We start from the raw sequence: 24,978 nt of genomic DNA on the forward strand, positions 1-24,978 counted from the left end.
CTATCCCAGGCTACTTTGCACGTAAAGTCTCCCTTCAGCAAGGCAGCATTTGACCGAGTGTGGCATCAAGGAGCCCTAGTAAAACTGAAGTCAATGGGAGTCGGAGAGAAAACTCTCCACTGGCTGGAGTCATACCTAGCACAAAGGAAGATTGTTGTGGTGATTGAATGTCAATGATCACAGTCCCTGGACATTGCTGCAGGATTCCTCAAGGCAGTGTCCTAGGCCCAACCATCTTCAGCTGCTTCATCAATGACCTTCCCTCCAACATAAGGTCAGAAATGGGGATGTTCACTGATGGCTGCACAGTGTTCAATGCCATTCACAACTCCTCAGATAATGAAGCAGTCCATGCCCGCATGCAACAAGACCTGGATGACGTTCAGGCTTGGGCTGATAAGTGGCAGGTAACATTCGCGCCACACAAGTGCCAGGCAATGACTATTTCTAATAAGCGAGCGTCTAACCACCTCCCCTTGACATTCAACGGCATTACCATCACCGAATCCCCCACCATCAACATCCTGGGGGTCACCATTGACCAGAAACTTAACTGGAACAGCCACATAAATACTGTGGCAACAAGAGCAGGTCAGAGGCTGGGTATTCTGCAGCGAGTGTCTCACCTCCTGACTCCCCAAAGCCTTGCCACCATCTACAAGGCACAAGTCAGGAGTGTGATGGAATACTCTCCACTTGCCTGGGTGAGTGCAGCTCCAACAACACTCAAGAAGCTCGACACCATCCAGCACAAAGCAGCCTGCTTGATTGGCACCCCATCTGCCACCTTAAACATTCACTCCCTCCACCACCGGCGCACCGTGGCTGCAGTGTGTACCATCTGTAGTGTCCGCGTATCAATAACACACGGACTGCAGGAGAACGGTAATAACAGGTGTTTACTGAACAGAGGGTATGCTGGAACTAACTGTACAAATTACTACACGGTGTTATATACAGGTGTGGTCACTACTGGTACTGCAGTATACAGGGGCTGTAAAAGATAGTTCCTCTCTTAAAGGTACATACATTACAATTCCTCCCCTTTTAGATAAACAGTACATAACATTCATTTAACAATTAAATAATAACTAATTACAATTACAATTTTCTTTGTACTACATACATCAGCTGAAAGTAATCATTTATAAATTCAGTCTTTGAGGAGGCTTCCTGACCCTGTCTGGATAGCGCCTTTCTCGAGTATCCTGTTCTTGCAGCGGAGTCGATTCTGGCTCATTGTCATTGGCTGGTTCGTCAGCTTCCAATACCACTGATTCTGAGGTAGATGCAATCTGTGCTTCAGGTTCATCACCAGGTGCGTATGATCGTGGCATGGGTTTGACTTGTTCCTGTGACTCTAGAATCTGGTCAGCATGGCGCCTCACGATGCTCTCTCCAACGTCCACTGTGTAGATTAGTGGTCCCTGCCGTGTGCATATCGTTCCTGGCTGCCATTTTTCTGTTCAGTAGTCGCGGGCCAAGACTGGTTGCCCTATCTTGAAGCTCCTGGTTGGCTTCTCATTGATGTGCTGGAATTGATTATTCTCAACATCTCGTCTTATGTTTGATTTGAGCAAATCCAGGCGACATCTTAACCTTCGGTTAAAGAACATCATGGCTGGAGCTTGGTTGGTGACTGCATGTGTCGCATCCCGGTAAGCAAACAAGAAACTATCCACCTTGTGTTGCAGTGGTATGTTGTCGTTATACATCGCCTTTATTGCTTTTTTAAAGGTTTGAACAAACCTCTCAGCCAATCCATTTGTGGCTGGATGATATGGGGCGGATGTGTAATGCTTTACCCCATTATTCCTCAAAAACCTCCGGAAATCCTCGGACACAAACTGTGGTCCATTGTCGGAGCAAATCTGTTCTGGCAAGCCATTCCTGGCGAAGATGGTCCGTAGGACTGCAATAGTTTTCTCCGTGGTGGTGGAGGACATTTTGATGACCTCTGGCCATTTTGAATGTGCATCCACGGCGATTAAAAACATTGAGTCCATAAATGGACCAGCAAAATCAATGTGTACCCGTTGCCATGGAGATGAGGGCCACTCCCATGGGTGTAGCGGGGCCTGTGGTGGAGCGTTTTGGACTTTCTGGCATCCTGTGCATCTCTTGGTCATTTCCTCGATTTCTTTATCGATTCCCGGCCACCACACAAACGCCCTGGCTAGGCTCTTCATTTTTACCCCTCCCAGATGACCCTCATGAAGCTCATTGAACATTCTATCTCTCAACTTGGGTGGAATTACCACTCGGGATCCACACATCAAGGTCCCCCGGCACACTGACAGCTGTTCTCTCCTTGGCGAGAATGATGGCAACAGTGAGTCGCCATGTGCTGGCCATCCCTTCACCGTCAAATCATAGACCCGAGAGAGTGTCGGGTCATTTCGGGTTTCCTTCTCTATACTTGAGTTTGTTACAGGTAGACATTCGCCTATGGTCAAATGGAATATCTCAACAGGGTCCACTGCAGGTGCTTCCTCCACCGTAGGCAGCGGCAGGCGCGACAGCCCATCAGCGTTTCTGTAGTGTATGTAACCGTTCCACCTTTAAGAGAACTATTTTAGTAACCGTTCCACCTTTAAGAGAACTATTTTAAGAGTTGCACTACTTTATCTTGGCTGCTGTATACTGTAATACCGGCGGTGACCACACCGGTATATAAGTGCTGTGTAATGATTTATTGGGCATGTTCCGCCCTGACCTTCGACTAGTAAAGACCTGTTAAATTTTACTCTTGTGGTCTGTGTAGTAATTCTCAATATAACACACAGACTTAACAGTGGCGACGAGTACGATCTTACCCTGCGGCAGAGATACATCCAAGGCAGTTGACGGGCGTCGAGAAGAGACATCCGCCCTCATCATTCTGCTGAGAGAAGACTCGGGTCTGCAGAGCAAAGGAAGAATTCTGACACGAAGCCTTCCATCAGCAACAGGCAGTGATCATCCCTTCTATCACGGTGGTGGGTAAGCCGATCAGCGACGAGCAGCAAGTCGGCCACGTTGGCTGTGAAGTAGGGGAGGGACAAACGGAGGATATAAGGGCGGAGAACTCGACCACGGCCGGGGAAAAGAGCCGAACAGAAGTCGGGGCCAGAGGCGCTGAGACTGGGGCAGCGTAAGGCACGGAAGCCGCGGTGAATGCAAACGCAGCCGGTGTGCGAGACCGGGCTACAAGCGGGCTGGGAGACGCAACAGCGTCGAGAGAGAGCTCGACCACGACCGGTGAAAAAGGCCGGGCAGCTACCGAGGCCGCGAGGCGCAGCGACCGGGACAGCGTAAGGCGCGGGAGAAAATTAAAAAAAAAACGCGGAGAACTCAGCCGCAGCCGGGGGAGAAAGGACCGGACTGCAAGAGGGACTGGGAGGCACGATCGTAAGGTGCGGGAGAATTTTTTTTTTAAAAACCGCGGAGAACTCAGCCACAGCCGGGGGGGGAAGGACCGGACTGCAAGAGGGGCTGGGAGGCACGATTTGAAAACCGCTGGGGAGGGCAAACGCAGCAATATGGCAATCGCCATTACAGCCAGCGGAGGAGAAAGGCAAACGCGGGAAGCCGCCATTTTCGTAGGCGGGGAAGAAGACAAGCGCGGGAAACCGCCATTTTGAAAAAAAAAAAAAATAAATAAAAGAAAAACTTCTTTTTGTTTCTCAAGAAGATTGCGAGGATGCCTAAGCGTGGTAACATCAACGATTTCGATCCCGATGTTGAAGATTGGACCACGTATGTAGAACGCATAGAGATATATCGTAAGGCAAATAAAATATCAAAGAATGATAAAGCACTAACCTTACTAAACTCAATGGGTGCGAAGACATACGGGCTATTGAAGCATCTTCTATCACCAGCTAAACCGGCGGATCAGACTTTCGCTAATATTGTTGCTGTCCTGAGAAATCATTTGAACCCCACACCGCTGATGTTAGCGGAACGATTTAAATTTTATGCGAGAACGCAACGGAAAGAGGAAAGCAACGCGGAGTATTTAATTGAACTGCGTAAGCTGGCGAAATACTGTCAGTTTGGGGAAAGTCTGACAGAGGCACTGAGAGACAAATTCGTGTGTGGATTGTCGAAAGAAGGAACACAAAAGCGGCTGCTTGAAGAGAATGATCTTACACTTGATAAGGCTGTCACTATTGCAGCATCGCACGAAGCCGCAGCGAGAGGCACTGCGGAAATGCAGCTGAAGGCAGCGGTACTCAGCGTAGATCAAATGGCTTTGGGTACAACGAAATGTTATCGTTGTGGAAAGACAACACACGATCAGAACCAATGCTGGTTTAAAAACCAGGAATGTAGAAAATGTGGCAAGCTTGGTCACATAACTAAAGTATGCCGGTCAGGAAAGAAGACCAACAACAAAAAGCCACCGCAGGAAAAGTGCAGAAAGGTACATAAGGTGGCTGAGAAGAGTTTGGATGAACAGAATTCGGATTCAGACTCCAACAGCAAGGAACTGGGTAGTCTGAGAATTCACAATGTGAGTAAGGAAGCTGACCGACAAACTATCTGGGCCACACTGCAGATAGCAGGAGTCCACGTGAAGATGGAATTGGACACCGGATCGGCGTTGACGGTCATGAATAAGCAAGATTACAAAAAGTTATTCACACATATTCCCCTACGGGATACAGAGGTAGTATTGCAGACATACACGGGGCAAAGAGTATACCCCATCGGAAAGATAAAAGTCAAGGTGAGACACAAGGGCAAAGAACACAAAGGAATGGACTTATATGTACTAGCTGAGGGAGGTCCACCACTTCTGGGACGGGAGTGGATCAGGAAAATAAATATGGACTGGCACCCCCTAAAAGCAATGACGGTAGATTCCGGAAAAAGAAAAGATGTCAAACCTGAACGATTGTCCAGAGTACTGGATGAGGGCATATGCAGCAGTGACAGTGACAAAGCAGAGAGTGAGAACTCGGTGAAGACAATCAGCTCAGACTCTGGAACTGATGATGGTAAGACCAGCCCATGTGCAAAAGACAAGTCTAAAATGGACTTGCAGACTAATGATGGAAAAATGAAGGAGTGCATAAATGCTTCAGAAGAGAACAAAGTATCAGAACAGAATTCCACTGAACAACAACAACATAGTTTGACAGAGAATTCTGAGTCTGTCCAGTCTACAGACATGCACATTTCTGAGGAACACCGGGCTCGAACTCAACTCCATTTCAAACTACAACAACAATTAGAACAAATGATTCGCCGTTTTGAGCAAGAGATGAATGCAAAGAAAAAGTTCTTTGACACAGAGTGGGAGAATCTGGGAAGACCGCAGAAGCAGCTGATTGAGAAAATGGAACAGGAACACACAAACAGTCTGCGCGATGAGGCCAAACGAATCAAAGCTGAGCAAGAAAGGGAATATGTCAAATTCATCGATCAGTTGAAAGCTAAGAAGAAAGAGCACCCTTTTGTGAGCAGTGTCAGCAGTAATAAGCGACTCAGGGGATTGGTGGCAGAGGCAAAAGCTGAAGTGATGGAGGAAATAGAAGACAATAGAGAAGAAGCAGAAGATGATGACTCATCTGAACCATTATCACCCCTACCAGGTCACGCACGTGGTCCCTCTGAGCTGAGCCAAATCAGTCTGGAAGTAGAAAAACTTCCCAAGGTACTCGAGCCTTTAGAAGTCAGCAATGCTGGTTCTGAAGTTACGAAAGTTCAAGCTGTTAAGTCCAGTGAAGGACTATTAGATGAGTCACCCCAGCAACAAGAACCTACTACACCATCGAAAACTACTACACCACCGAGGCGTTATCCGGACCGAGTCAGGAAGCGCAGGAGGCGCCACCGCAGAGACTGAATCTGTGAACTGTTTTTACATGAAGTTGTATATATATGTTATGATGTTATGTTTAATGGGGAATATATATACTGTTAAGCTAAAAAGGGAGGATTGTAGTGTATGTAACCGTTCCACCTTTAAGAGAACTATTTTAGTAACCGTTCCACCTTTAAGAGAACTATTTTAAGAGTTGCACTACTTTATCTTGGCTGCTGTATACTGTAATACCGGCGGTGACCACACCGGTATATAAGTGCTGTGTAATGATTTATTGGGCATGTTCCGCCCTGACCTTCGACTAGTAAAGACCTGTTAAAATTTACTCTTGTGGTCTGTGTAGTAATTCTCAATATAACACACAGACTTAACAGTTTCCATGCTGTTTCGTGCCCTTATACTCTATTTCATATTGATGTGCCCTTAGAAAAAGGAACCATCTTTGCAGCCGTTGCGCCGTCATCACCGGAACGCCCTTCTTTGGGTTAAAAATGGAGACAAGAGGCTGGTGATCAGTCAGTAGGGTGCATTTCTGCCCGTGCAGATAGTGATTGAACTTCTTCATCCCCCACACCAGGCTGAGGGCCTCCCTGTCAATCTGGGCGTAGTTACGCTCGGCTGAGGTTAGCGAGCGTGACGCAAAGGCTGTTGGCCTCTCTGAACCGTCAAGGAATTTGTGCGACAGCACCGCTCCAATGCCGTAGGGAGACGCTTCACATGCCAACCGAATTGGTAGCGTTGGATTGTAGTGGGCCAATACTTCTTTTGAAGTGATTGGGCATTTACATTTCTGAAAGGCACGCTTACACTCATCACTCCATTTCCATGCTACTCCAGTTTGCAGCAGGGTGTTCAGTGGGTGCAGAATTGTAGACAAATTTGGCAAGAACTTATGGTAGTAGTTCATCAACCCGAGGAACGACCTCAGTTGCGACACATTTTCCGGTGCTGGAGCCTTGGCTACTGCCTCAATCTTGTCTGGGGACTTATGTAACCCCTCTTCATCAATCACGTGGCCACAATACGAGATTTGTTTCCTGAAAAATTCACATTTGCGGCGGTTGGCTCATAGCCCATATTCTTGTAATCTAGTGAGCACCTGCTCCAGGTTGGCAAGGTGCTCACTGTCATTTTCGCCCGTAACCAGGATGTCGTCCAAATAACACTGGGTCCCCAGGATCCCTTGCAGGACTTGTTCCATCGCCCTCTGCCAAATAGCCGGAGCTGATGCTACCCCGACTACCAGTCAGTTGTACTGGTAAAGACCTTTGTGAGTGTTTATCGTGAGGTATTTTCTAGATGCTTCTTCTACCTCCATTTGTAGATACGCTTGGGCCAGATCAATCTTCGTAAAGCGTTTCCCTCCAGATAGTGAGGTGAAAATATCTTCTATCTGCGGAAGTGAATATTGTACTGTGTGAAGGACTGGGTTCACAGTTACCTTAAAGTCCCCACAGATGCAAACCTTCTTCGGCTCCCCAGGCGTGCTGCTCAATGATTTCTTCATTACAGGAACGATGGGTTTGGCCCACTCGCTCCAGTCCACCTTGGACAGCACAACCAAATGCTCCAGACTCTCGAGCTCTGCTTCGACGGCTGGGCAGATCGCATATGGTACCGGTCTGGCCTTAAAAAATTTTGGGTTTGCGTTATCTTCAATTTTTATCGTTGCCATTACACCTTTTAGAGTCCCTAGTCCTTGCTGGACCACCTCTTTCGCGGCAGTTAGAATTTTTGACAGTCGTCCAGGTGTGACGTCATCATCCTTTTTGTCAGCCACAGTTAGCGCCTGAATGGAATGCCAATCCAATTGTATTTTTCGGATCCATTCACGTCCCAATAATGGTGGTCCTCCATCTTGTATATATTATATATAGATACAGTTTCTGTGTTTCCTTGCCGTTGTATTTAACGGGCACCCTTATTTTTCCTCTGGGGTAGACTTTTTGCCCTGTATATGTCTTCAAGACAATGGACGTGTCCTTCAAGGGTATGTGTGAGAACAGCCGCTCGTAGTCTCGTCGATTCATGACTGATAGGGCTGATCCTGTGTCCAATTCCATCTTTACTTGGGACCCTGCTATCATGAGGATGACCCAAATGGTTCGGTGATCCTCCTTTGCGATCACGTTGTGTAACTTTAGACAACTTAGTCTCCTGCTCCCGGAGTCATTATCACTCTTCTGATCTTCTGAACTACTGTCCGTCATCTTTTGTACTTTCTTGTACTTTTCCTTAGTAGTTCTTTTAGTGTTGGTTTTCTTTCCCGACCTGCAGACTCGTGCTATGTGTCGCATTTTTCCACATTGCCTGCATACTTTGTCCTTAAACTAGCAATCCTTCTGGTCATGGGTTGTTCTGCTGCAGCGATAGCACTTTTCTGCTCCATTTGCCATTTCATTGGTGCTATATTCTTGCGGTTTCTGTTGTATTTCCGCAGCTCCCCGTGCTGCTGCTTCGTAGGATACTGCAACGCTGAAAGCCTTTTCTAGCGTAAGGTCCTTTTCCGAAAGTAGCCGTTTCTGGGTTCCTTCACTCGAGCCCGCAGACAAACTTATCCCTTAAGGTATCTGCCAGTCCTGCTCCGAACTGGCAGTGTTTCGATAACTTGCGTAGTTCCGTAAGATAGTCAGCATTACTCTCGTCTTTGTGCTGGTTTCTTTTATGGAACTTGAATCTTTCTGCTATCAGCAGCGATGCAGGGTTTAGATGTTCCTGTAAGATATTGACAATCTCTTCAAAGCTTTTCTCCATTGGTTTAGCTGGGGTAATTAAATTCCACAATAGGCCGTACGTTCTCGCGCCCATCAAATTAAATAATACCGACGCCTTCTTTTCATCGGCCACCTCATTTGCCTTGCAGTACACTTCAATTCTTTCCACATACGTGGTCTAGTCTTCTATTTCGTTGCCAAAAGCAGTGATGCTGCCACTCTTCGGCATCTTGGGTGGTTTAAAATGGCGCCTCCCGCGCTTTTCCTTCTTCCCCAATGGATTAAAATGGTGCCTCCCGCGCTTTTCCTTCTTCCCCCGCTGCTGCCAATGCTGCTCCTAGCGTTCTAAATAGTAATGGCGGTGCCCCGCGGCTTTCTGCGCGTCTCTCTTTTGTTAATTAATTTTCTTAGTTTTATTCTTCTTCGACGCTGTCCACTGCGCGTCTCTTTTCCTTCCCCCTTTTTTATTTTCTTTAACGCTGCCCGGCTCTTGAGCACCGGCCGCGCCCTGTGCGCTCCACCCTCTCTCTCTCTTTTTCTTCCCGACGACGCTGCTCAGCCACCTTGCAGAGCCGCTCGATCGAGCTCTAGCCCGCCGCAGTCCGGGAAGGGTCAGCGCACTACCTGCTACCAGCCCGATTTGCTGGAACACCTTGACTGGAGAACCAAGCCCAGCTCTCCACAGCTTCCCCTGCGATTCTCTGAACTCCGATGGATCACTGGGCGGTTGCCCACGGTCGATGCCCGTTTCTCTGGCTTCGACCTCCAAGAAGCTTCTTTTCAGGGATGGATCCCCGTGAGGTGATGCAGTACTGCAGGTGAGTTTGAACCTGCTCGTCGCCACTGTAGTGTCCGCGTATCAATAACACACGGACTGCAGGAGAACGGTAATAACAGGTGTTTACTGAACAGAGGGTATGCTGGAACTAACTGTACAAATTACTACACGGTGTTATATACAGGTGTGGTCACTACTGGTACTGCAGTATACAGGGGCTGTAAAAGATAGTTCCTCTCTTAAAGGTACATACATTACACCATCTACAAGATGCACTGCAGCAGCTCGCCAAGGCTTCTTCGGCAGCACCTCCTAAACCTGCAACCTCTTCCACCTAGAAGGACACGGGCAGCAGGCGCATGGGAACACCACCACCTCCAAGTTCCCTCCAAGTCACACACCATCTTGACTTAAAAGTATATCGCCATTCCTTCACCGTCACTGAGTCAAAATGCTGGAACTCCCTCCCTAACAGCACTGTGGGAGTACCATGCTGATGGAATAGATGGCAGGTGAAGTAGAGATGATAGAAGCAATCTGTCAATGGTGAGAGAGGTAAAAAGGTCAGACTGGATGGAGACTTGTGTAATGACTTTCAGCATGGTGAATCTGTTGTAGAAATGCAGTGAGGAACAGTTTGTGGCTGAAGGAAGATATCTCTGTAAGGTGGGAGCTTTTACTGTACATTTGAAGCTGTTAACTCAACAGCTGATTCAATGGCCACTGAACTCCCGCCTCAACTTGACAGACATGATCCACGACCAGCGTGGACCCCATGGGTGAGCTGTCAAATGCAGAAGGCATGGCCACCAAAGGTTGAGCGATTATAATCAGGGCTGCTCAAGAGAGCAGCATTAGAGGAGCGCAGATATCTCGGGGGGGGGGGAGAGGTTTGTGGGGCTGGAGGAGATTACAGAGATAGGGAGGAGTGAGGCTATAGAGGGATTTGAAAACAAGGATGATAATTTTTAATCGAGGCGCTTCTTAACCAGGAGCCAATGTAGGTCAGCGAGCACAGAGGTGATGGGTGAATGGGTCTTGGTGCAAGTTAGGACATGGGCAACCGAGTTTTGGATGACCTCAGGTTTGTGTGGAGTGGAATGTGGGAGGCCAGACAGGAGTGCGTTGGAATAGTCAAGTCTAGAGATAACAAATGCATGGATGAGCTGAGGCAAGGGCAGAGACAGGCGATGTTACCGAGGTGGAATTGGGTGGTCTTAGTTATGCCGCAGATATGTGGTCAGAAGCTAATTTTGGGGTCAAATACGACACTAAGGTTGTGAACAGTGTGGTTCAGCCTCAGATAAGTGTTAGGAGAGGGATGGAGTCAATGGCTAGGGAGCGGAGTTCGTGGCGGGCACCGGAAACAATGGCTTCAGTCTTCCCAATATTTAATTGGAGAAAATTTCTGCTCATCCAGAACTGGATGTCGGACAAGCAGTCTGACATCTTAGAGACCGTGGAGAGGTTGAGAGAAGTGGTGGTGAGGTAGAGCTGGGTGTTATCAGCGTACATGTGGAAACATGTTCTTGGATGATGTCTCCAAGGGGCAGCATGTAGATGAGAAATAGGAGGGGGACACCATAGGCAACGATGCGTGAGCAGTAAGATAAACCATTGCAGGTGATTCAATGGCTACGATTAGATAGATAAGAATGGAACCAGGCGAGTGCAGTCCCACCCAGCTGGACGACGGTGGAGAGGCGTTGGAGAAGGATGGAGTGGTCAACTGTGTCAAAGGCTGCAGACAAATCAAGAAGGACGAGGAGGGATAGTTTACCTTTGTCACAGTCACAAAGGATGTCATTTGTGACTTTGATGAGAGCCGTTTCGGTACTGTGGAGGGGGCGGAAACCTGATTGGAGGGATTCAAACATAGAGTTGCGAGAAAGATGGGCACGGATTTGGGAGGTGACAACATGTTCAAGGACTTTGGAGAGGAAAGGGAGGTTGGAAATGGGGCGGTAGTTTGCAAGGACAGAGGGGTCAAAGCTTGTTTTTTTGAGGTGAGGGGTGATGACAGCAGATTTGAGGGAGGGGGACAGTACCTGAGGAGAGAGAACTGTTAACAATGTCAGCTAACATGGAAATGGGGTGGTCAGCACTTTGGTGGGAATAGGGTCGAGGGAGCAGGAAGTGGGTCTCATGGACAAGGTGAGCGCGGAGAGGTCATGAGGGGAGATTGGAGAGAAACTGGGGAAAGATGTGAGTTCAGGGCTAGGGCAGGGGGAACCTTAGAGGAGGTTTGACCCGGTGGGCTAGAGGAAGGAAGGGAAGTGGCAGAGGCAGCTAAACGGATGGTCTCAATCTTAGAGACAAAGAAGTCCCTGAGCTCCTCACACTTGTGGGACAGAGGAGAGGGGCTTAAGTAGACAGCTAGCAGTGGAAAATAGAAGCCGGAGTTTATCTTTGCATTCCAGAATGATTCTGGAACAGTCAGCAATTTTGGCAGACGAGAGCAGGACCCAATAATGCTTTAAGTGGTCCAGCCAGATCTGGCGGTGAATGGCTAAACCAGTTGTCCGCCATATCCGTTCAAGTCTGCGTCCTTTTGACTTAAGGGAGTGAAGATGAGGGCCGTACCAGGGGTAACGTCCAAGGTGAGAGAGAGTAATTGTTTTAATAGGGACTAGGGCATCAAAGGTGGTGATGAGGGTGTGGTTGAGCAGATCAGTAGCTGCAGAAAACTAACCTGCAGAAGCATTGATCCAGATATTAATGGGGAGGGTGCGTAGGAGCCTGTACTCGGGTGATGAACACGGTAAGGCCGGAAACGTGGAGGCCCTGCCGATCTTAATGGCAGCACCTCATTAGAATATTGTTGGGCCATGCCACAGCAGAATTAATTAAAATCTTTCAGATCGTCATGTACAAACTCTATTTTTTAAAATTACTTGTCCGAAATGACTGGGATATGAAAGAACTGCATAATAATGCATTAACACTTCAGAAACGTCACTCAGTTACACGGTTATGTATCGACAAACAATCCAAAAGCCCAAGGTGAGCTGAAAGAGGCATATCTATTCGTGCAGTTTGTATTAATTTTAAAGCTTTCAGCGTATTAGCCCATCCCTCATGTCACTACAGCAATGGCTGCAAAAGCAGTAGGAGCAGCAGCTTTCCTATGGCCCTGACGTGCTGTGCGTCTACATAAGTGATTAGAATTTTAATCACAATGCAAGCAGACAGCCAACAAATATAAGGTTCTGTAGTTTGTTAGTTCACAGTAGTAAAAACAATTGAACAAAAACGGGTATCCGTATTTCCAACTTCAATCACTTCCATTAATAAACGTCTTCTTGAACCAGCACACACCCATGTAACATGTCAGAAATGCTGCACTTATTCACAAGTGCAGAAAAACACATACACAATTTGCGTCACTGAACTAAAAACAAAAAGCAGGAAAGGCTCTGATTTAACAGAAATAAACATTCATCTTTCTTCCTGGACAGGAGAACCAATCAGACTGACTTGGAAATGTTTACTAATATGTTGACGTAAAGATGTTAAGTTACGAATTTCACTTTTAATGTTTTTCTCTCAAACATTCTCCACAATATTAATCCTTGCTCTTATCACGAAAAGTGTTGAATTATTTTAGGTACTTCGCAATTAAATAGCGGGAAACAAACTTCATTGTACTCTCAATTTTTAACCTCCTATTTCAAACATTTATACCAAATTGAAATTGTACATTATCAGTTTAATCAAAGTATTTTCTGTGTCTTTCTCAATAAACAAATAGTGGTTTCTTCTAAAGTAGCTTCCTGCAATTTTTATACATCATTACTTAACTCGTGTGTCTATTAACACTCCACTGAACATTTAAGAGGAAATCTATATTTACATTATTCCTGGGACTTTTAGGACTATAGAATGACAAACAGCATAAAATGGTTTGTGTTTTTCCCCTTTTTTGGTTCTCTTCCTAAACGTCTTAATGATATATTTTTTTAAAGTCAATAAAAAGTAAGATGTAACTCCTACAAATCCTCCCCTGTCCTCCCCCTCCTCAACAGCATGGTTGCATGTTTGTGTAAAGACTCACTTCGGTCGATCGTTCAAAATCAAATATTGCAAAATTTCAATTTTAAAATATTTTAAGCATTTCAGAGCCTCTTTAAAAGCATTAGGACTCCAAGACTTGGTTGAAACTTGTTTAGATGAGGGGAAAATTGATTTTGTTTCTGTTTCTTCCAAAATCATATTCGAAACTTAGGGGGAAAAACTGTTTTTAACACTCATTTTTTGTGAAAAGTTCATTAAATATCTTTAAATTCTTTCAAGTCTCATTGCAGCTTTGACAGGAGAAGTTGCTCCAAGTTTTTCTTTCCCTCTTCAATGCTGTCGTTAAACATACAACAAAAATAAACTCTAATTCCAAACAGAGCTCAAATGAGAAAGTGAATAAAGTGGGTAAACTTCCTAAGAAGGCGGTGAGGTTATCTATCCCCAGCCTTGGCGATGAGTTGGGATCAGTTTTGGAGAAGTTGTTTCCTCTTTTTCTGCTGCCGTTCCCTCTGTCTCTCACAGACTCTGAGGTACAAATGGGGGCACAAGCTTTTTCCCCCTCTCTCACAGCATGATTTAAATAACCCCAATAAACTCTTTCAAAAAGGGGACAACACCTGGCAAAATTTAACTGGAACTTACCGCGCGACATTCAACATCGCTTTCCCGTACTTTTTTCCTGCTTTAAACAATTTCCCCAATTTTAATTTTTTTTTTCTCATTTTTATTTGACCGCGGGCCTAAAACTTGTTTGCTTTAGCCTCCTTCCAGCAGCCATTGTACATGTGCTGCGCCTCCACCTGTGTTGTTCCAAAGTGCGGCCGCCGCTCAGTTCTCAGGAACAGACCACACGTGACTGGACCCTCACCCCTCTCCCCCTCTTTCGCTGACTCTCTCTTCACCTTAGCGGCATCACCTCTTTAGAATATTGTTGGGCTGTGTCTTGCCCGGCAGCCGCCCAAACTGACAGCCTGGCCGGTGGGCTGGATAGAGAGCTAGCAGTGACGGACCCCGCAATTCAGAATGGAGCATCAGTTCCAGGCCACGATCGGGAGTGGTGGGGGGAAGGTTGGTGATTGGGGCGGTGGGGGGGGGCGGCGGGGGGGGGGAGTGTGAGGCTGGAGATCAGGGGAGGATGAAGGCTGGAGATTTGGGGGGGAGAGGCTGGAGAATGAGGGGGGGGGCTGGAGTTCAGGACTGGGAGGGAGAACATAAGAACATAAGAAATAAGATCATGGCTGATCTTCTACCTCAACTCCACCTTCCCGCACTATCCCCATATCCCTTGATTCCCTTAATATTCAAAAATCTATAGATCTCTGTCTTGAATATACTCAACGACTGAGTCTCCACAGCCCTCTGGGGTAGAGAATTCCAAAGATTCACCACCCTCTGAGTGAAGAAATTTCTCCTCATCTCAGTGCTAAATGGCCGACCCCTTATTCTAAGACTGTGACCCCTGGTTCTAGACTCCCCAGCCAGGGGAAACATCCACCCAGCATCTACCCTGTCAAACCCTGTAAGAATTTTGTATGTTTCAATGCGATCACCTCTCATTCTTCTAAACTCTAGAGAATATAGGCCTAGTCTCTCTAGAGGGGGAAGATCGGGTGTGGGGGATGCTGGAGATCGGGTGGGTTGGGGGAGGGAGGGGGAGATCGGGAGGAGCGTGGGTGGGGGATTTAACTAGATGGACCTTGGTCTTTCATTGTCTAGCAATTCTCATGTTCCGTCAATGATTCCAGAGGATTCCCTTCCACCAACTTACCCAGAAGGCCACTCCAGGTATTAATTCAAAACCTAGTAATTGTGAAGTGAATTTTTTTTAATGAATCAGAGAGCACCATTTTTTAATGTAGAAATTGAAAACGGCAGGACTCTCTAGAAATGCGCACCCTCGGTTAGATTCCAGCCTTGCCACCACTCCTAGGCCATACTGCACAAGCACTCCAAGCCAGGCAATAGATGTCAAAAGTCAGTTAAGTTCACACTCCTGTCATTTTCCCCTCTCAGCCATGCCAAGTGGAGAGCAGGGAAACCAAAGGCTGGAATCAAGCCCATCTTTATTTAAAAATTCATGCTTGCGATGTGAGTGTCACTGGCAAGGCCGGTATTTATTGCCCATCCCTAGTTGCCTAAGAAAGTGGTGGTGAGCCTTCTTCCTGATGTAACTAAGTGGCTTGCTAAGGGGCAGTTAAGAGTCAACCATGTTGGTGTGGAACTGGTGTCACATATAGGCCAGACCGGGTAAGGTCGGCAGGTTTCCTTGACTAAAGGACATCCATGAACAACAACAACTCCAACAATTTGCTTTTATATAGAGCCTTCAATGTAGTAAAATGTCCCAAGGCGCTTCACACGAGCATAAATCAGACATAATTTGACACTGAGCCACATAAGGAGACATTGGAACAGGTGACCAAAAGCTTTGTAATGCATGTACCTTTAAGGGGGGAACTACTTTCTACAGCTTATGTATACTGTAGTACCGGCAGTGACCACACCTGTATATAACGCTGAGTAGTAATCTGTTGTTTCAGTTGCAGTTTGAACCACGTTGAGTAAACACCTGTTGTACCGCTCTCTGCAGTCCTTTTCTTATTATTACACGGACGTAACAGTGGCGATGAGCAAGTTCGAACCTACCCGCAACTCTGCATCACCTCCCAGGGATTCGCTCCTGGGGAACAGTGGAAGAAGGTCGAGTCCAGAAGCACGGATGTCGACCACGGGCAACCGCCCAGTCATCCAGCGGAGATTTGAGCATCGCAGGGGAGGCTGTCGAGAGCCAGGCTTGGCTTTCCAGTCATGGTGGTCCAGCGAAACGGGCTGGCAACAAGTACTGTGCAGACCCTTCCCGGACAGCGACGGGCTAGAGCCCGACCGAGCGGCACAGAAAAGGCCGAGCAGCGTCGACGGGGGAGAGAGAGAGGGCAGAGCGCACAGGGCGCAGCCGGTATTCAGGACCGAGCAGCATCAACGGGAGAGAGAGGCGAGAGAGAGCAGAGCGCAGCCGGTGGTCAAGGGCCGAGCAGCATCAACGGGGGAGAGAGGCGCGCATGAAAACGCGAGGCACTGCCATTGCTACGAGGACCGCAGAGAGCGGCGTTGGCAGCAGCGCAGGAGCAGCACACAAAACCCACAGGGCGTCGCCATTTGCCACGAGGACCGCCGAGAGCAGCGTTGGTAGCAGCGCAGGAGACGCAATTTTAAGCCGCAGCGGGGAAGAAAGGAAAGCGCGGGAGACGCCATTTTAAGCCAGTCTAACCACACCCAAAAATGCCGAAGAGTGGTGTTATGTTCACTAATAACTAGACATTCTTATTATGAACACAGCTAGCTTCTAGCTAGTTATTTATTCAGTACACGTTCTCTAGGTACAGTATCTGTAGAGGCTTCCATGTATGCTCCTGTGTGCAGGCTGCCATCTTGACTGTTGCCTTCTGGGTAGCCTAGTGCCTCATGGGTAATGTAGTCTTAAACATACAGCTCTACACAGCTCCACCTAGTGTCCACTATAGAATGACATGCTATTGATCACTACATCCCCCTTTCTTTGAGGTTTAAAAAAATCAATATCAATCAACTTCCAAGAAAACAATAAAGATAATATCAGTAACACTTTTGTTAGTGCTCTATAAACATAAACATTTTCAAAACAGTCAACACATTTTCAAAGTATCTGGCACCTGACATTTCACTGGTGATTTCTTCTCGCTTGGGAATCTGGTAGTGTTCACGTTTTATGTTTGCATTTAAGTCCTTTGGATCCATGCATATTCTTAGATCATTGTTCTTTTTCTTTACACATACCATGGAGTTAACCCAGTCTGTTGGCTCTTCGACTTTCCTGATGACTCCTAGTGTGGTCATTCTATCCAGTTCATTCTTGAGCCGGTCACGCAGGGGTGCTGGAACCCTTCATGGAGCATGTACCACTGGCTGAGCATCTTGCTTTAGCTGGATCTTGTAAGTGAATGGTAGAACTCCAAATCCTTTGAACACATCCTGGAAATTATTCACTACAGAATCCACCGAGTCATCTGGTCTGCTTATGGCACAGTTTATACGGTAGACTCTTTTGACCAGTTCTAAGTCCTCACAAGCTTTGTCACCCAGTAGTGAATCAAGCCTTTCAGCCACAACAGAAAACATGAGATGATGCACTTTGTCTTTGACTGTCACTTTAAGTCTGCATACACCTAAGCTATCTATTTTCTGTCCATTATAGTCCTTCAGTAGTACTGACTTTTTCTGTATTTTGGGCTTTTCTTTCATATTGTTAATGTCACTCATACTGATTAAGTTTGCTTTTGCTCCAGTGTCCAGATTTAATGTAACTAATGCTCCATTTATCTGCAGTGGGATCATCCATTTGGCCTCTTTTACTGCATTAACTTTATGTTCAGCATTGTCTATTTCTGAGGGCTGCACATTTTCTGTATCTTTTTTGATATCGTCACATGACACCATTCCTACAAAAAATGTCTCACTTACATCAGTGTCCTCAATCACATTAACTCGTTGCCCTTTCGTCGTTTTTACTTTTGAAAAGCATTGTCTGGCAAAGTGATTCTTTCCATTACACTTTGTGCACATTTTCCCAAACGCTGGGCATTGTCTTAACTGGTGTTTGTAACCATAGCGTTTACAATTAAAAATTTCATCCTCCGAATGCTTTTCATTTCTGCCCTGCCCACATTTCTTCCCCTTGTAGGACACAGCACCGACAGCAGCATTATCACTCATTACATTCGCATCATTATTGATTTCACTGAAAGTCTTCGCGTGATTTCGAGCTAGCTCGCTGGCTTTGCATATTTTCACTGCATTTTCCAAATTTAGTTCGGTTTCTCTCAACAGACGTTCCCTGACTTTTTTAACATGAATACCAAACACAATCTGGTCACGAATCATGGATGCTTTGAGCTCAGAGAAATTACATGTCTGTGCTTTCAGTTTCAGATCAGTTATAAAGCTAACAAAAGTCTCATTTTGTTGCTGTGTCTGAGAACGGAAGATGTATCTTTCATACGTCTCATTCTTTTTGGGAGAGCAATGTGCATCAAATTTTTTTTAGCACATCCTCTAATTTTTCTCTGTTCTCTGCTGGATTAAATACAAATGTATTAAATACCTCTATCACCTGTGGGCCTGCAACCGTAAGCAGCAACGCTATCTTCCTTGGGTCTGGCTTCGTACCGAATCCGATGGCTGCAATGTAGAGTTCAAATTGTTGTTTAAAAATCCGTCAATTGTAGTCGACATTTCCCTCGAGATTCAAACCTCGTGGTGGCTTCAAATTCTCCATGTCGCTTTTCACAATTTTCAGCAGATCTTCACCACCCTGGTACCATGTTATGTTCACCAATAACTAGACATTCTTATTATGAACACAGCTAGCTTCTAGCTAGTTATTTATTCAGTACACGTTCTCTAGGTACAGTATCTGTAGAGGCTTCCATGTGTGCTCCTGTGTGCAGGCTGCCATCTTGACTGTTGCCTTCTGGGTAGCCTAGTGCCTCATGGGTAATGTAGTCTTAAACATACAGCTATATACAGCTCTACACAGCTCCACCTAGTGTCCACTGTAGAATGACATGCTATTGATCACTACAAGTGGCAGTATCACAGCGTTCGACAATGAAGTCGAAGATTGGACGACATATGTCGAACGCATAGAAGTATACTGCAAGGCGAATGAAGTGCCAGATGACAAGAAAGCACTGGTATTGTTGAATTCAATGGGTGCAAAAACGTATGGCTTACTACGAAACATAGTAACCACAGAGAAGCCAGTAGAAAAGGATTTTGGAAACATAGTGTCAATCCTACAGGACCACTTAAACCCCACACCGCTGCTCATAGCAGAAAGATTTAAGTTTCACAAAAGGAACCAGCATAAAGATGAAAGTAATGCTGAGTATTTAACGGAACTGCGAAAGCTATCAAAACACTGCCAGTTTGGAACAGGATTAGCAGATACCTTAAGGGACAAGTTTGTGTGTGGGCTTCAAAGTGAAGGAACCCAGAAATGGCTTCTATCAGAAAAGGATCTTACGCTGGACAAGGCTTTCAGCATTGCAGTATCACACGAAGCAGCAGCACGGGGCGCTGCAGAGATACAACGGAGACCACAAGAATATGGCACCAATGAAATGTCATACGGAACAGTGAAGTGCTATCGCTGCGGCAGAACAACACACGACCATAATGATTGCTGGTTCAAGGACAAAGTGTGCAGACAGTGTGGAAAAGTAGGACACATAGCAAGAGTCTGCAGGTTTGCAAAGAAAACCAGCAGCAAGAAATCTCCACAGGAGAAGTACAAGAAGGTACATAAGGTGACGGAGAGTAGTTCAGACGAACAGAAGAGTGATACAGACTCCGGAAGCAAGGAGCTGGGTTGTCTGAAACGACATAATGTGATCAAAATGGAGGATCACCAAACTATCTGGGTCACGCTCAAGATAGCAGGAGTCCAAGTTAAAATGGAATTGGACACAGGATCAGCCCTAACAGTCATAAACCGAAGGGGCTACAAGCGGCTATTCTCACATATACCCTTGAGAGATACAAAGATTGTCTTGAAGACGTACATGGGGCAAACAGTCTACCCCAAAGGAAAAATAAGGGTGAACGTTACATATAACGGCAAGGAAACACCAAAAATGGACCTATATGTATTGCCAGATGGAGGACCACCACTACTAGGACGTGAATGGATCTGGAAGATACAGCTAGATTGGCATTCCATACAAGCACTGACTGTAGATGCCAAAAAGGATGATGACGTCACACCTGGACGACTGTCAAAAAATGCTAACTGATGCACAAGAAGTGTTCCAGCAGGGACTCGGAACACTAAAAGGCATAACAGCGACGATCAAAATAGAGGAAAATGCAAGCCCAAAGTTTTTTAAGGCCAGACCGGTACCTTATGCGATCCACCCAGCCGTCGAAGCAGAGCTGGAAGGTTTAGAACGTTCAGGAGTACTGTCCAAAGTGGACTGGAGCAAGTGGGCTACACCCATCGTTCCTGTAATGAAGAGGTCGTTGAGTAATACGCCTGGGGAACCAAAGAAGGTTCGCATCTGTGGGGAATTTCAGGTGACAGTGAACCCAGTCCTTCACACTGTACAATATCCGCTTCTGCGGATTGAAGATATTTTCGCCTCGCTATCTGGAGGGAAACGCTTCACTAAGATTGATCTGGCCCAGCCGTACCTGCAAATGGAGGTAGAAGAAGCCTCGAAACAGTACCTCACGATCAACACTCATTAAGGTCTCTACCAATGCAACCGGCTGGTGTTCGGGGTAGCATCAGCTCCGGCTATTTGGCAAAGGGCAATGGAACAAGTCCTGCAAGGGATTCCAGGGACCCAGTGTTATTTGGACGACATCCTGGTCACGGGCAAAAATGACAGTGATCACCTCGCCAACCTGGAGCAGGTGCTCACTAGATTGAAGGAATATGGGCTCCGAGCTAATCGCCACAAATGCGAGTTTTTCACGAAGCAGATCTCGTATTGTGGCCACGTTATTGATAAAGAGGGGTTACATAAGTCCCCTGAAAAGATTGAGGCAGTAGTCAAGGCTCCAGCACCGGAAAATGTGTCACAACTGAGGTCGTTCGTCGGGCTGGTGAACTACTACCATAAGTTCTTGCCGAATTTGTCTACCGTACTACACCCACTGAACACCCTACTGCAAACGGAGGTACCATGGAAGTGGAGTGACGAAACGAGCTTTCCAGAAGAGCAAAGCATTGGTCACATCAAAAGAGGTGTTGGCTCATTTCAACCCAGCACTATCAATTCGGTTGGCGTGTGATGCATCATCCTATGGCATTGGAGCGGTGCTGTCGCACAAATCCCCGGACGGCTCGGAGAGGCCAGTAGCCTTTGCGTCTCGGTCACTAACCTCAGCCGAGCGTAACTACGCCCAGATTGACAGGGAGGCCCTCAGCCTAGTGTGGGGAGTGAAAAAGTTCAATCACTATCTGCACGGGCAGAAGTTCACCTTGCTGGCTGACCACCAACCACTTGTCTCCATCTTTAATCCAAAGAAGAGCGTTCCGGTGATGACTGCGCAACGGCTACAAAGATGGTCCCTTTTTCTAGGGGCGCACCAATATGAAATCGAGTATAAGGGCACGAAACAGCATGGAAACGCTGATGGGCTATCACGCCTGCCACTGCCTACTGCGGAGGAAGCACCAGCAGTGGATCCTGTCGAAATATTTCATTCGACTATAATTGAATGCTTGCCAGTAACTACCGCTGGTATAGAGAAAGAGACCCGAAATGACCCGACACTGTCTCGGGTATATGATTTGACGATGAAGGGATGGCCAGCACATGGCGACTCACTGTTGCCAGCATTCTCATCCAGAAGAGAACAGCTGTCAGTATGCCAGGGGACCTTGATGTGTGGATCCCGAGTGGTAATTCCACCCAAGTTAAGGGAGAGAGTGCTCAATGAGCTTCACGAAGGTCATCTGGGAGGGGTAAAAATGAAACGCCTTGCTAGGGCTTATGTGTGGTGGCCGGGGATCGATCAGCAAATCGAGGACCTGACAAAGAGCTGCTCAGGATGCCAGAAGGTCCAAAATGCACCACCACATGCCCCTCTACACCCATGGGAGTGGCCCTCATCTCCATGGCAATGGGTGCATATTGATTTTGCTGGTCCATTCATGGACTCAATATTTTTAATAGCCGTGGATGCACACTCGAAATGGCCTGAGGTGATCAAAATGTCCTCCACCACCACGGAGAAAACTATTGCAGTCCTACGGACCATTTTTGCCAGGAACGGCTTGCCAGAGCAGATTTGCTCTGATAACGGACCACAGTTTGTGTCCGAAGAGTTTAGAAGATTTATGAAAAGGAATGGGGTAAGGCATTACACATCCGCCCCGTATCATGCAGCCACAAACGGATTGGCTGAGAGGTTCGTACAAACCTTTAAAAAAGCAGTAAAGGCCATGTGCAATGACAAAATTCCACTGCAGCATAAGGTGGACAATTTCCTGTTAGCCTACAAAAATGCGACACATGCAGTCACCAAACAGGCCCCAGCCATGATGTTCTTTAACCGAAGGTTGAGATCTCGTCTGGATTTGCTCAGACCAAATGTACGAAGAGATGTTGTGAGTAAGCAATTCCAGCACATCAATGAGAAGCCGACAAGGAGCTTCAATGTAGGGCAACCAGTCTTGGCCCGCGACTACCGAACAGAGAAATGGCAACCAGGAACGATATGCACACGGCAGGGACCACTAATGTACACAGTGGACGTTGGGGAGAGCATCGTGAGACGCCATGCTGACCAGATCCGAGAGTCACAGGAACGAGTCAACCCCATGCCTCGCCCATACGTACCTGGTGATGAACCCGACGTACAGGTAGCATCTACCCCAGAAACAGTAGCATCGGAAGCTGATGAACCAACCGACGACAGGGGGCCAGAATCGCCTCCGCACCAAGAGCAAGACACTCGGGAAAGGCGCTATGCAGAAAGGATCAGGAAGCCTCCCCAAAGACTGAATTTATAAATAGACTATTTTCAGCTAATGTTGCATGTTAAAAGTGTTAATTGTAATTAGTTTGATATTTAATTGTTAAATGAGTGTTATGGTACTGTTAATCTAAAAGGGGAGGAATTGTAATGTATGTACCTTTAAGGGGGGAACTACTTTCTACAGCTCATGTATACTGTAGTACCGGCAGTGACCACACCTGTATATAACGCTGAGTAGTAATCTGTTGTTTCAGTTGCAGTTTGAACCACATTGAGTAAACACCTGTTGTACCGTTCTCTGCAGTCCTTTTCTTATTATTACACGGACGTAATAGTAGGCTTCAAGGAGCATCTTAAATGAGGAGAGAGAGGTAGAGAGGCGGAGATTCTTAGGGAGGGAATTCCAGAACTTTGGGCCTAGCAGAAGGCACGGCCGCCAATGGTGGAACATTTAAAATCTGGGATGCGTAAGAGGTCAGAGTTGGAGGATCGCAGAGATCTCGGAGGGTTGTAGGACTGGAGGAGGTTACAGATATAGGGAGGCGCGAGGCCAGGGAGGGATTTGAATACAAGGATGAGAATTGTAAAGTAGAGGTGTTGCTGCTGCCCACAGTTGAACAGCCGGCTAACCGTCACTGCCTGGACTCACATATGAATAATGGGCACTTAGGCGAGGTGCTGGCATTGCACATGGGACTGTAATGAAGCAGGAAACGCCTTGGGACATTAAAAGGCACTATAAAAATGCAAGTTGCTGTTGTTGTTGGGGCATTGCCTTCAGGAGTCAAGAGGTGAACAACTACAGCAACCGATGCATTTTGTCTTTGAATTTTGGGCAATGGCTGAACAGATGATTGAAACAGATGGTCCACTTGAGGAAACAACAAAGAATGAAAATTAAAATTGACTGATTCCTACCTTCAGTTTCCACAAATATTGACCCTGTCGGGGGTTTTGGTTTGCGGTTTGTGTCTGGCCAGTCAGTCGTGTCTGAGCTGCTCCAGCCCCGTGCGGTTCGAATCGCTTCCCCGTTTTAGTTCTGAGCACCGGACTTAATTACGAGTAGCGATATAGACAAACGAGACCAGTGGTTCGGTGCAAAGAAAACCAATGTTTATTAAAATAGAGAAACAATTACTATACAGAGAAAATCACTATGGATGCAACACAATTACACTTAGTGGGGGAGAAATGGACACATCAAGGGAAAATGACTAAAATGACAATTTTAGCAATCCCCTTAACTCCCACCCTTTACACCTATCTAGGTTTTCTTGGCGGGTGGACCTTTGGCTCGGACCGCAGCCTTTGCTAGCGCGGTCTGTGGGTTTTCCACGACCGCTGGCTGGGGGTCCTCTCCCTCAGGTTTCACCTCTCCCAAACTTGGGCTGAGGGCAGGTAACCTTTCGCCGCCTGTTGCAGCAGGCTGTGAGTCTCCGCCCCCAGCTTCCAAACCTGGGTCGGTGTCGGGATTCTCGTGCTCGGACTCCTCCCCATCTGAATCCCAGAGGATTGGGGGAGTGTCCTGAACGGTGGGCGGAATGGCTCCTCCCATGACACAAGCCACAGCGCCTGCCTGTGCAGCCTGTGAGCTTGTACCCGCTGCGGGCTGAGGATCGCTATCCTCAGACCTTGTCCCAACTGTCTGCCCTTTCTTTTCGGGTTTAAACAACTTACATCGTTTAATATAACTAGCAGCCTGCCAGTAACCCTGTTCTAAATTCTTTCTCCTTACCAGGGCGGCCTTAAAGGCGGAATCTTGGGCTTGGACCTGCTTTTGGTCCGGGGCCAAAGCTATCCCCTGTGTGCCTCCCTTGTCCCGGATTGCTGCTACCGGGCCTGCTCTACAGGGGTCCCAGAACTCTCCATCCCTGTCCCCCTGCTTGGCCACCTTGTCGGTCTTTTGGTTACCCTCCCACGTGGTATGGAGGGATCCTAAACCTATGGCCAAAGGTTTTGACCTTTCCCCAGCCTGCTCGTTCCCTGTGGATCCCATTAAGCTAAATGGGACCTTGTTAGACCGGGGTGAATTGGTCAGCTCTTCTGAATGGACCACCGTGATGGAAGCTCCAGTGTCCACTGAATATCTCCCCTGCACCATCTTCACCCCCATCTTAACATAGGGCCTG

Source organism: Somniosus microcephalus, chromosome 9, assembly GCF_052327205.1.
Source record: "Somniosus microcephalus isolate GS21.2 chromosome 9, FLI_Smic_1.0, whole genome shotgun sequence".
NCBI lineage: Eukaryota > Metazoa > Chordata > Chondrichthyes > Squaliformes > Somniosidae > Somniosus > Somniosus microcephalus.